At 49.6% G+C, this 12,609-nt stretch overlaps 1 long non-coding RNA gene across 1 annotated transcript; it reads left to right on the forward strand.

Annotated features, from left to right (window-relative positions):
• Positions 1–7,281: 7,281 nt before the first annotated feature.
• LOC140685479 (uncharacterized) lies at positions 7,282–12,291 on the forward strand. Its single transcript, XR_012058717.1, has 3 exons — positions 7,282–7,875; positions 8,072–9,732; positions 11,308–12,291. It is a non-coding gene; the product is annotated as an uncharacterized lncRNA (long non-coding RNA).
• Positions 12,292–12,609: the final 318 nt, after the last annotated feature.

Genomic DNA, 12,609 nt, shown 5'->3' on the forward strand with positions numbered 1-12,609 from the left:
CTTGTTAGAATGCAGGCTCTGATTATGCAGGTCTAGGTGAGGACCCCATGAGGATTACACTGAGTACCAGGAACCTACCTTCTTCCTGCAAAATGAGGTGTTCCCCACTGTGGACTCCCAGAGCCTCCTCCACATTGCCTTGTAATATTTATTGCATAGTTCTGGGTCTGGTTTTTTTTTTTTTTAATACATATCCATCTTTTTAATGAAACTCTTAAGGGCAGTAATCCTGCCCTGGACCTCACTGTACTGCCAGCACTTAGCATTTATTTGCTGACTATTTGAAATATTTCAAAGTTGAAAGTACAATTGTCTTTTGCACCTCAGGTGAAACCTTATTAAATCTGTCCAAACGCATCTGTTTAAATTATGTTTTATATCCCAGGCCGGTCGCAACAGGTAGATAGGACAGTAAATATGTATGGCGTGCAGATCAGGGCTGAAGAAGGTCCTAATTACAGTGCTCACTGAGAGGGGAGCTGGAAACCCTTAAGATGTTCAAATCCCTTAGGGCAGAGCAAGCTTTGGAGATGTAGGGGATTTAGTGACTTAGTCACAGGGCATGGATTTTGCTCTGAGCGTTAAGATGGCTTATAGGAGCTTTGCAGACCTGTTTTAAGAACACAGGCCCTCTGAGAGCGAAAAGAGTGATGATTAACTCTAACGGCCTGGCCATGTCCTGCCCGTGGGCCGGGCACCTGCCCTGCCCGGTTCCAGTGCTCCTGGGCGGCTGCCTGACCGGAAGCAACTTCCTTCACCTTTCAGGGCCCGGGGCTGCGAGATTTAACAAAGAGAACATTGCCTGGGATGTGTGTTTGCAACACAAGTATTCCTTGTTTATCTGAAATTCAAATATAATTGGTGCGTCCATATTTTATCTGGCAGCCTTATCTGGGCCTCGTTTTCTTCATGTCTAAAATGAGGATGGGAACCTTACGATGCGTGTAAGTTTGTGAGGATGAAATGATTCGTTCTGTGGGAAGTGCTCAGAGTGGAGCCTGGCTCGGAGTACGCGCCCACTGAAGTGTCTTTATTATTACTCCCTCGTGTCATTGTTGTCAGTGTCACTGCCTGAACCATTACCATCAGTGCTAACTGGTCACCCTGGCTCCAGGTCCTTCCCCCACATTCCTTCTGCGTGATGGCCAGGAGAATCCCTCAAAACCAGAAATCTGATCGTGCGTGTTAAATTCCAAGGCACATCTTCAAATGACTCCCAAACCCACACTCCTCTGTCTGGGGTGACCTTTGTGAAAGGAAAATCAAAATGGAGTCGGTCTTGCCAAGAGAACTCTCTAAAATGAGGCCGCTGAGGGAGGGTGGCTTATACCATCTCAGCCTGGGTGGAATGTGAACCTTTGACCACTTATGGTCCTATGGAAGACATCCAGAACATCTGCCAGAAACTGCAGACACTTATCGGACCCTTCCCCTACTCGTGATAGCCTGTCTGCTGGCCGGACCCACCCCCCGCAAACAGCTGCTACCCTTAAGGGACCGCCTATCCCTTAAGAACAAGTATTTATTTCTTGTGTCAGAAATTTCTTGTGGCTTTTGCCTTTATAAGCCCTTGACTCTTTCTTTTCCCCAAATGCTCTTTCAGTTTTACCCAAATCTGTGTGTCCAGAGTTGCAATTCTAAAAACCCCCAAATAAAGCTCTTCGAAGTCTTGATACTGGTTATTGCTCAACACGGACGAGACATGCGCCCCCGCCACCCTTTCGGTCTCTGTTACCACCAGCCCTGCCCTCTGTGACCCCAAGCCAGGCCCTCCGGACCTCGTTCCGTCCCCTGCGTGCTTCCTCGGCTGCTCCGCCTACCTGGACCCCTTTCTCCCCGCGGCCCCCGATGGGCAGCCAGCCTCTTATCCCCGGGAGCTCTGCCTAAGCCCACCTTCTCTGGAAACTTCTCTGAGCCACTACTGGGAGCCTCACCCCGTCCTCACCCGCCCCCATATTTGGGTTCTCATTCCTTTATCTACGACTGTCATACTATAATTATTTCCATTTTTATGTTATATTTTCCCCAACAGTAAAATATCTGTGTGTAAATTTATTTTAATCCACAACCTGGAGCTTTTAGTTAGTATTTGAAGTATTTTAATCAGGAACTCACTCATCAAGGGTGGTTATCAAACATTTTTTAAAAACCTGATAGTATAATGGGAAACACTGTGGAAATGTGTGTGTGTGTGTGTGTGTATAACTGAATCTCTTTGCTGTACACCTGAAACTAACATTGTAAATCAACTACACTTTAATAAAAAATTAAATTATTTTAAAAAACCACCCTGGCAGGAGTTCACAGCCCAGAGGGGCTGCAGCAGATGTCCTTGCGCAATCTGCACCAGAGGACTTGCTCTCTGGTTAGTGGATGTGGAAACAGTTTTTCATTTCTAGAATGGGCGGTGTTCAAAAACACACGGTGGACCAGAAGGACAGTGCAGACACTGCCTTCCTCTTGAGGGCAGAAGACAGGGAGCCCGCGGTCCAAACCCCGCTGGGCCCTGGGTCTCCCATTCCTTCCACAGGAGGCTTTCGCCATCTGATTTGACTGAGTTGGTTTATGGTCAGGATATAGTTGCATCTGCCTCTAGTGAAACTTTCACGCAAGGTGCTGGAGAGCCTGAACGAACAGAGAGCAGGGACTTCACTAAAATTACAGAACAGCTGGAGAGATTGGTTGGTTTGTTACCTGCTTGAGAATAACAGTTGGTTCATGTTTCAGAATGTGGCCTAAGACTTGCTCCCGTTGCAGTACCACCTGGTGGGGGGGGGGGCGGGAGGCACCTGTATCCTTCCCTGCACCCGAATCAGTGACAGCCACCGTCATCCACCAGAAGAGCCTTGATGAAGCTGGTTTAGATCCATTTGCAATTCCTTGTCTCTCCAACGAAAGGTGAGCTTCGGGGTAGGGACCTATATTAACCACCTTTGTGACTCCAGCCCAGTGGGTGCCGGAAGGAGCAGAAAAAGGACAAGACCTTTCACAATGATCCAGCTTTAAAACACTGGGGACAGACTCAGACACCTGATTCACAAATAGGATCAGGATGAAAACACGTAGGAAAACAGAGTACATGAGAAAGCACCCTTTGATAGCTATTCCTTGAAATGTATTCTGCAAGAAAGAGCTTTCCCTCTTGAGGATTCATCATACATTTCATCCCATTAGCATTAAAGGCATTGAGAAATCCTTGAAAAAAAAATCCATCTCAGGCACTTCACCCCTCGGTATTCTTCCTCAAAACCCATCACCTCCAGCTACTCATGAGAAAACTTCAGACAAACCCAAAGGAAGGAACATTCTACAAAATATCTGGAAAGCATTCTTCAGAACTGTCAAGGTCACGATAAACAAGGAAAGACTGAGAAACTGTCACAGATTGGAGGGGTCATGATGACTAAGTGCCACGTGGCACCCTGCACAGGCTTCTGGAGCAGAAAAAGGACATGAGTGGAAAAACTGATGAGCTCTGAGTCTGCCTCGAGCTCAGTCGGCGGTCCTGTACCAATGCTAATTCCTTCGTTTTGACAAACATACCACAATAATGAAATGTTGTAACACGTATCCTTCCTAAGGCTAAGTAATAGGACCTTGTGTGTATGTACCACATGCTGTTTGCTCAGCCGCCAGCAATGCCCTTCTGAGTTTCTGCCTTTGGGCTGTTGTGAATAATGCTGCTGTGAACACTGGGGCACAAGTATCTGCTCAAGTTCCTGCTGTCAGTTCTTCAGGGTGTATAACTAGAAGGGGGATTGTTGGATCATGTCATAACTTCGTGTTTGATTTTGGGGGGAACTGCTATGTCACCTTTCCAATGGTTGGACCATTTTACATTTCCACCAGCAATAAGCAAGAGTTTCAGTTTCTCCACATCCTTGCCAATATTTATTTTCTGGGTTTTTTGGGAGGGGGCAGTACTGGGGGGGGGAGTAGGGTGGATAGTAGCTACTGTAATTAGTATGAAGTGGTATCTCATTGTGACTTTGATCTGCATTTGCCTAATGACTATGTTGTCGGCCATCTCTCCATGTTCTTATGGGCCATTTGTATATTTTTGGAGAAATGCCTATTCAGGTTGCCTCTTGACCACCTCTTTCTTGAAACTCTTGTCTGCCTGTACTTTCAACACCCTGCTTTCCTTTGGTTCTCCCTCCATCCCTCTGATCAGTCCTTCTAAACTCTTCTGCCGCCGCCTCCATTCCTCTCACCCGTAGTGGTAGAGATGCCTAGAGTTAGGTCCCTGACCTTCCCTGTACTAATTATGCTCATGCCACCCCCTCAGGGACTCTCATGGCTGATATGAGAGTTGAGGAACTGACTTCCAATGAAGAAATCAAGTATTTCATTAATATGTTATTAATTAATTAATTAAAACAAAGCAGTATGGTTAAAAAGCCAATAAAAGGGGAAAAACGAATACTGAGAAATACTCAGATAATCAAATGAAATCAGGAGAGACAAAAAAAGAGAGAGAAATGATATCAGATGGGACTAACAGAAAAAAATAGGAAGATTAGACTTGAACACAAAGATCTCAATAATTACCTTAAATTTAAATGGACTAAATACTTCAACTGAAGGTGAATGTCAGACTGGATAAAAAAGCAAGATCAAATTTTATTCTATTTATAAGAGGCATATTTTAAATATAAAGATATATAGGTTAAAAGTAAAATTATGGGGAAATATATACCACATAAACACCAAGCTTGAGTGTCTATATTAATATGAGATGAAATAGACCTTAAAACAAAGAATTTTATAAGAGATAAAGAGGGACATGTCAAAATGATAAATGGGACATTTCATCAAGAAGATGTAATAATCTTCAATGTGTGTGAATCTAGAACTGCAAAATTTATGAAGAAAAATCTGACCAAGAAATAGACAAAAGGAGAAGCAGATAAACCCACAGTTATAGCCACAGGTCTTAACACTCCTCTCTCAGCAATGAATTTAACAATTATACAGAAAAATCAATAGAGAAGATCTGAATAACACTATCAAACAACTGCATTGAAATCTATTCAGCCTTCCACCCCAAAACTCCAGAGTACACATTCTTTCAAAGTGCACATGGAACACTCACATATGTTAACCAGAAATGACAAGATTATATGATGTTAACCAGAAATGGACAAGTTGATCCTAAAACCATATGGAAATGCAGGGAACCCAGACTAGCCGAAGCAATCTTGGAAAGGAAGACCAAATTCAAAGAACTCACATTTATCATTTTGAAAATGTATTGTGAAGCCACAGTAATCAATACAGCATGAATTAGCATAAGGATGGACATATAGATCAATTCAAAAGAATGGTGCACTCAGAAATAAACCCAACATATCTAGCCAACTGATTACTGACCAGAGTGCCAAGACCATTCTATGGGGGACAGAATAATTCTTTCAACAAATAGCACTGGAACAACTGGTTATCTACCCCCACCTCACGGCGTATACAGAAATTAACTCAAAGTGGTCGGGAAGGAAGTAGAAATTTCTTTATTCATGGTTGACATGATTGCACATATGGAAAATCCCAAAGAATCTACCAAGAAAAAAAAGTGCTAGGAATAATAAGCAAATTTAGTAAGGTCACAAGATAAAAAGTCCATATACAAAAATTTGAAGTGTTTTTATATATTAGCAATAAACAGTTGGAAGATAAAATTAATCCAGCAACACAATTGAGCCAAGTAGTAGAAAATATAGAGAGATTAAATATAAAAATTATGTCCAAGACCTTTTCATTAAAAACACTTAAATTTCTGAGAGAAAATAAGAAGATTCAAATTAAATAAAGCTGCTCCAGGTCCGCAGACTGGAAGGTAATATTGTGCTCATGTCATTTCTCCCCAGGTTGGTCTACAGACTCAGGGCAATCCCATTCAAATCCAGGAACACTTTATGGCAGAAATTTGCACACTGATTCTAAAATTTGTAAAGAAGTCCAGAGAATTTGGGATAGCCAGATAATTTTGAACAAGATTCATAAGTGACTGTAAATTAGCTAGAAACCATAAAGTAGTAACAATTCTGAACAAAGTGTGAAGAGTTCCTCTGAGGGCACATTAATCAAGGAAGTATGGTATTGGCATAAGGCTGTTCATCAGCTGGATGAACAGACCCACAATTCTATGATCAACTTGTAGTCACTGTAGTTGCCAAAGTAATTCCACAGCGGAAGGAAAACTTCTCTCACAGACGGTCCTGGAACAACTGGATGTCCATAGAGGAAAAAAAAATTCTCGACTGTACTTCACACCATGCCCCAAAACTAATTATGAGTTATACACTTAAACGTAAAAGCCAAAACTATAAAGCTTTTAGGAGAATATCTTTGAAAGCTTAGAATAGGCCAAAGTTACTAAAGTTGCTAAGATGAGGCACATCTTTCTTTCAGAATAACCAACGCTTTCTTTCAGAAAGGACTGATAAACCAGACTTGATAAAATTAAAATGTTCTTCACATCAAAAACACTACTGAGACAATTAATAGGTAAGCCACAGATTGCGGGAAAACTGCAGTAGATAGACGGTAGGTAGGTAGAAGTACCTCTGGGTAGAACCCTGACAAAAGATTAATATTTAGAACACATCGAGGACTCATGGCCCTCAGTAATGAAAAGCTCTATAACCCAGGAATTGAATAAGCGAATCAGGATCCTGGTTAAGATCCTGAGTGCAGAGTTCATCTCATACTGTCTCGGGAGGCAAAGAAATGAAAGCTGCACTACACTCTGAGAGAATCTGCTCCGCTGTCAACCAGGCTCTCCAAGGCTTTCAAAAGAAAGTAGCCACGTGCACGCCAAGGACAGCATCACTGGGCCAGTGCTCTTTGGTGCGTTCTGTACAGAGGGGCCACAAAGACCTTGGGAAAGATTAACGAGAAAACCCTCACAATTTCCCTAGGAAGCAGGTGAGGGAGTGAACAGATCAGCCTAGTCCCATAAAGACGGGAAACCGGGGAAGGTCTGCTCCCGAGGGGCAGGGACCTTGACTCCTGGCAGGCAGGCGGGTGCGCGCTGTCAGCCCGGCTGGGAGCAGCTCTGCAAGAGCTCGCCTGTCCCACCCTTTCTCAGTGACTCACCCGCCCACTCACTCAGCACTTGCTCAGTCACGCCTCCCTCTCCTCTCTGTGGAAGTCAGAGCTTGTAGCTCGGCTGTGGGCTCTCCCTCCTAGGAGCCTCCAGTGACTCATATCCTGCTCCTGGGTCTGCTCCAGGACCCCAGGGGCTCCACGCTTCGCCCTCTGCTCCCGGCCTCTCTTGGGCTTCCAGGGTTCCCCCAAAACTCTCCTGGGGGCGTCCCTCCCTACCCTGCCCATCCGGGCCCTGGGCAGCTCTTGATGTTGCTAGAGTAGCAGTCGTGACCCTGCTAAACCTCGGTGTGAACTCCCTGTGCTTACAGAATCATCCTCATCCCGGCCTTGGAGCCCCCGCATCTGCTGGTACCCTCACCTGCAATGCCGTTCTGCCCTTCCGTCCCCCAGCAGCACCGCCATTCACAACCACCTTTCCCCTCTACCTTCCCGAGGTCCTCCCTGAACCCTCTCTCCTCCCAACTCGGCATCCTCTGCACTCAGGAACTCTACAGTTTGCACCACTTAATAGGACGCATCACAGCTTTGTCCTCCTGGGAGAAGACAGACAAGAAGCTTATAAACACAGAAATGAGACAACTCCACATACACGTAAGCATTATGAAGAAACTACAACAGGCCATCTGACTTGGGAATGGAGCGTGAGGACACTTAGGTGGCATACCCTCTGAGGAGCTGGCATCTGAGTGGAGATCTGTGGGACGAAAGGGAGCCAGCCTTGCAGAGATCCCAGGGAGAAGGCACGGCAAGTTCAAAGGCCCTGAGGTGGGAATACTTGGGGCATTTGAGAGAAAGAAAGGAAAGCAGGGTGATGGGTGTGGTGAGTGCGGGGTGAGGGGGGCTGAGTGAGGGTGTGAGTGGGGGGTGACTGGGGGGGTGAGCAGGACCAGTCGGTTCTCACAGGATTGCGGGAGGTGAGGAGAGGCAGGCTTCAGCCGTTATAACCGCTTCCCGTTCACAGAGGAGAGACAGGAGCCAGGGCCGTGCGTGCCGGGCCCCGACTCCTGAAGCCTCCAGGACCATCCCTGAGCGGCGTCCGGTCTTTCACAGCTTCTGGAGTGAAGCTGTATTTGCCAGGCCTTCTATCCGACGTTCCACGGGCCGCCTGTGGGGAAGAAGTGAGTTCCCTGTTCAGGGGACAGGACCAAGGAGCTGCAGGTGGAGAAGGCAGCAGACGGCACCTTTCCCGGTAGCCAGGAGGGTGGTTAGGAGACAAGGCAGAGGGCTGCCTGATAGCTTCCTTCCTCCCGGCTCCGTAGAGCTAGAAAAACCAGCCTGCGTTTTACATAAATCAGATCATCAGGAGAAAGTCTCAGTGGTTCTGACTGATAGAAAAAAATACATTTGTAACGACAAATCAGCTAGAAAGTGGAAAGATTCGTCGGGTGGAAGCGACTGGTTCACGATTCTGTTTCCATCCCATTAGCCCTGCGCTTTGAGGGGTCAGATAAAGGGGTGTGACCGGCGAATTTCCTTCCGCTTTGTAATCAGAGCCAGAACAACAAGGACGTTGGAGCACACGCTGTGAGCCTGGTGCACAGCGTTAAGCCGTTTACCCGGAGCATTTCCAATCTTCATAACCACCCATCTTCCAGATGAAACCTGGAGAGGGTGAGGAATCTGCCCACGATCTTCCGCTCGGTCAGCGGGAGGCCTGGCACTCGGGCCCAGTCTGACCCTGGACTCCGAGGTCGTGACCGCGGCCCTTCCGTGTCGGCTCCGGGCCCCGGCGCGCGCGGAGATCCTCCCTGGGCCTGTCCTAGCAGGAGCCACCACCCCCGGGGAGCTGGCTGCCCCTGTCAGGGCCGGGCGCCAAAGCAGGAGGCAGACCTCAGATTGGCAGAGTCAGGCCAGTCCCGGCCTACGTTCCCCCTGGGGGAAAAGGTGAGAAAATTGTGGGTTTATGAACGCGTTTACCCTGGCCTCTTGTTGACTCCACACCCAAGCACACTCAACATTCTCTAGAAGCTTCTTTCCAGGTGGAGGCTGAGAGACGAACGGCAGGAGGAGAAATTCCCACACCGTTAAGTCAGTCTCGTCCCTTAGGGGCTGTGATCCTAAAGGCTGAGCATTCAGTCCTAGGGGAGGCTCTGGGCCAGCCAGGCCCCCACACGTGCCTTTTTTAGATGCAAAGTCAGAACAGAGCTGGCCAGCAACATCGTTAGAAATGAGAGCAAGATGTGATGACCGTGAGGCACCCTTGGCGAAGGCAGTTTGCCCCTGACACCCCCGCGGGCCGGCTCTCCTCCGAGTGCGGCCCCCCGCAGGCACCCGAAAGATGCGCCCAAGTCCCAACTCCCAGAACCCATGCCTGTGACCTTCCTCGGGGAAGTGTGTTTGCAGGTGCATTTAAGTTTGGGGTCTTGAGTTGATGTCACCATGAGTTAGGGTGGGTCCCACATCCAGTGCCAGGTGTCCTGGTAAGGGGAGAGCAGAGGCAGGTCTGAGACACTGATGCGCCAGGGAGAAGGCACATGAGGATGAAGCAGAGGCCGGAGTGTGGGCGCCCAAGCCAAGGACACCAGAAGGAGAAAACAAGGATCCTCCTCTGGAAGCTTCAGAGGGAGCGTGGCCTGGCTGACACCTTGATTTTGGATTTCTGGCCTGCAGAACTATGAGAGGGTAAATTTCTGTTTTCTCAAGCCAGCCAGTTTGGGGTGATTCCTCACAGCATCCCTAAAAACCGATCGAGGGTTCTGTGGCCCCTCGTCCTGAGGCCTGACTTCCTAGCCACACCCCCCCTCAGCCCCCAGGGTAAGCGGTTACCCACTTCCCAGGAGAAATGCAACCAAGACAGGGAGGCCGCTGTCTGCCAGGGCACCCTCCCTTGTAGGGAGAGCCTGGGGCAGAAGGCAGATGCTGGCTGTGGTCTAGCATCAGAAAGGACCCCACTCAGGCACTGGGGGGACCCCTCTTCCCAGCCGGACTCTGGGCAGCTCCCTGGCGTCCAGCCAGGCCCTCCCTCCTTGCTGGGGGCACTCCGTGGGTTTGGCTTTGGTGATCTCCAGGGTCACCCCAGGGGTTCTCCCTGCCCTTCTCTGAACAGGGCGTGATCTGGGTGTCGGCTGCACAGCATCACAGGCCAGTGGCCTCCCTGAGCCACCTTGAGTTCTGAGTGACCCAGCTGCTCTGGTCACAGGTTCTACCCACAGTTCCCACCGATGGCTAATCCCAGCTGCTCCTTGGGGGTTCTCTAGTTTCACTCTAAGCGTGATATCCGAGTTCTCAGAGGGTGGGGGCACCTCGTGGGTGGGGCTCCACCTCACAGGCGAGGTGGCTGACACGGCTCTCCTGGGGGTCCCCGCCCTGGGACAGAGCTGGTCCTCTGTGAGCTGAGTGGCCACAGCAGGATGGCAAAGTGACGCCCTCCGCTGAGTTTCACCGGGCAGGTTCGTCCTCACTGCTGTTGTTCTCCCGTGTGTATGTGGGTGTGTGTCTGTGTGTGTCTATGTGTGTGTGTCTGTGTGTATCTGTGTGTCTGTGTGTATGTGTGTGTCTATGTGTGTGTGTCTGTGTGTGTCTGTATGTATGTGGGTGTGTGTCTGTGTGTGTATCTGTGTACGTGTCTGCGTGTCTGTGTGTATGTGTGTGTGTGTCTGTGTGTATGTGTGTGTGTGTATGTCTGTGTGTGTGTATCTGTGTGCGTGGCTGCGTGGCTGTGGGTGTGTGAGAGAGAGAGACGAGGCGGGTGTGCTCCAACGGGAGGCGGTCACTGGCCACCTAAGGCTTTGACTTTCTCTCACTAAATAAAGGGAGGCTTTAAGGCTCTTGCTCTTTTCCCTCTTAAAGCTAAAATCCTGAGATTTTCAAAAGAATTTCAAACCAGAAATAAGAAGTTCACGAGTGCTTTCAACAACTCGAGCTTCCAGAGAACTCCAAGCCCACAAGGGAAAAAAGAACTTTTCAGATCCTCTTCCTCATCAATTTTGTGTCTGTAGAACCAAACCCTCTGGCAGAATGTGCTAGTTACCATGAGGGACTCCCTCTGTTTTTTGTTCATTTTTGCAACATCTGTCCCTGAGCCACCTTCTTGGGGACCAGGCTGCCGCCCACGGTAGGGGGGGGGTTGGTGCCCGAAGCCAGGTCAGAGATTTCTGCCGGTCCCCAGGGCGAGTGAGCGGCCAGTGCCCCCTCTCAGCTCAGCGCCCCCCACTTTTCCAGCCCCCCATCCATTCCTGACTGCCCTCTTCTTGACAGATTCCCTCGACCCATGATAAAGAAGGACAGTAAAACCAAGGACTCGTGATGAAGAAAGAAACAGAGGTACAGACGGGGGAAAAGCCGAGACAGGGTAATGAGGTCCCCAGCACAGGTCTGTCCAGCCCCGGGTTCCCCTCGGAGCCCAGCGGCCCCACCACCTCAGACTCTCAGGACGTTAGAGGGACACTCAGCTGAGGGCGCGGCCTCACGAGCTGCCCTCTGTGGGAGCGCTTTGTGCGATTTCCATTCCTTTGCTTTGTCCACCCTGGGTGTGTGGACCTGGTTTGGGGAGTGGGGAGTGCGGGTGAGTAGGGACTGATCTCCCAGGAATGTCCCTTCTTGTGACGCTAGGCCACCATCGGTCTTGTCATACACAGCCCTACAGAGTGGAAAGGCCAGCCCAGGTGCAGACGCCACCCAGGGCTCACGGGAACTTGTGAGTAACTCTGGTTTCCGAGACAGGTGAGGCGAAGGCCAGACAAACAGCCTAGGAGTGTACGTATTCAGATACAGTCTGAGATACAGATACGGCCCAGCTGTGGTCGAGTCCTCCTGGGCTCGTGCACGCGTTCATCCCATTTGCAGTAGCAACGGTGTGCCCTCCCTGTGCCGGGCCTTGTGCGTGACACCGGGGAGAGCCCGATGAGCAACCTGCATGGGTCCTGCCTGGACCCGGGGGTTGGTCTTCCTTCCCTAATGCTGAGGAAGTGCCCAGGCAGGAGAGCATGGCTGTCTCCTCCCTGCCCGAGTGTGGGGATACTGGGGTGCAGGGCCTGCCCCAGCTCCTCTGATGGATGCCCCAGCTCAGGTCCGCAGGGAGGGAGCCCAGGGCTCTGTCACCCCCATCGCCAAACTGGCTTCTGGCCCCGGGCCTGGCATCGCTCTTTCAGGCGTATAGCGCCCTCTGTTGGGGACCTACACCCAGTGCCCTGGCCTGGAGCTGGGACACCTTGTCTGCTCACCCGAGCCCTGTGTGCCTTGTTCACGCACCCACCCACCCACCCATCCATCCACCCGCCCAAACAGCCACTGCTGAGTGCCCAGCCCTGTTTAGGGGATGAGGCTATAAAAAGGTAAAGGTCACTGTTCAGTCTTCTCACAGGTTCCAAGTTCAACTCCCTTTCCTTGAATGAGGATCCCAGTGCTGGTAGATGGATGGGGGAAGGGGTGCATTCGAGGTCCCATGATCTCTTCCTAATGACCTGGGCCGAGCGGTCCTCCTGTCAAGTGCGCCCTTTGTGGGGTCCTTTGCTTCCTAGAGCTCCCGACCTAAGTGGGCAGATCCACCCACCCTGACCT

This window comes from Vicugna pacos, chromosome 14 (assembly GCF_048564905.1).
Source record: "Vicugna pacos chromosome 14, VicPac4, whole genome shotgun sequence".
NCBI classification, from domain to species: domain Eukaryota; kingdom Metazoa; phylum Chordata; class Mammalia; order Artiodactyla; family Camelidae; genus Vicugna; species Vicugna pacos.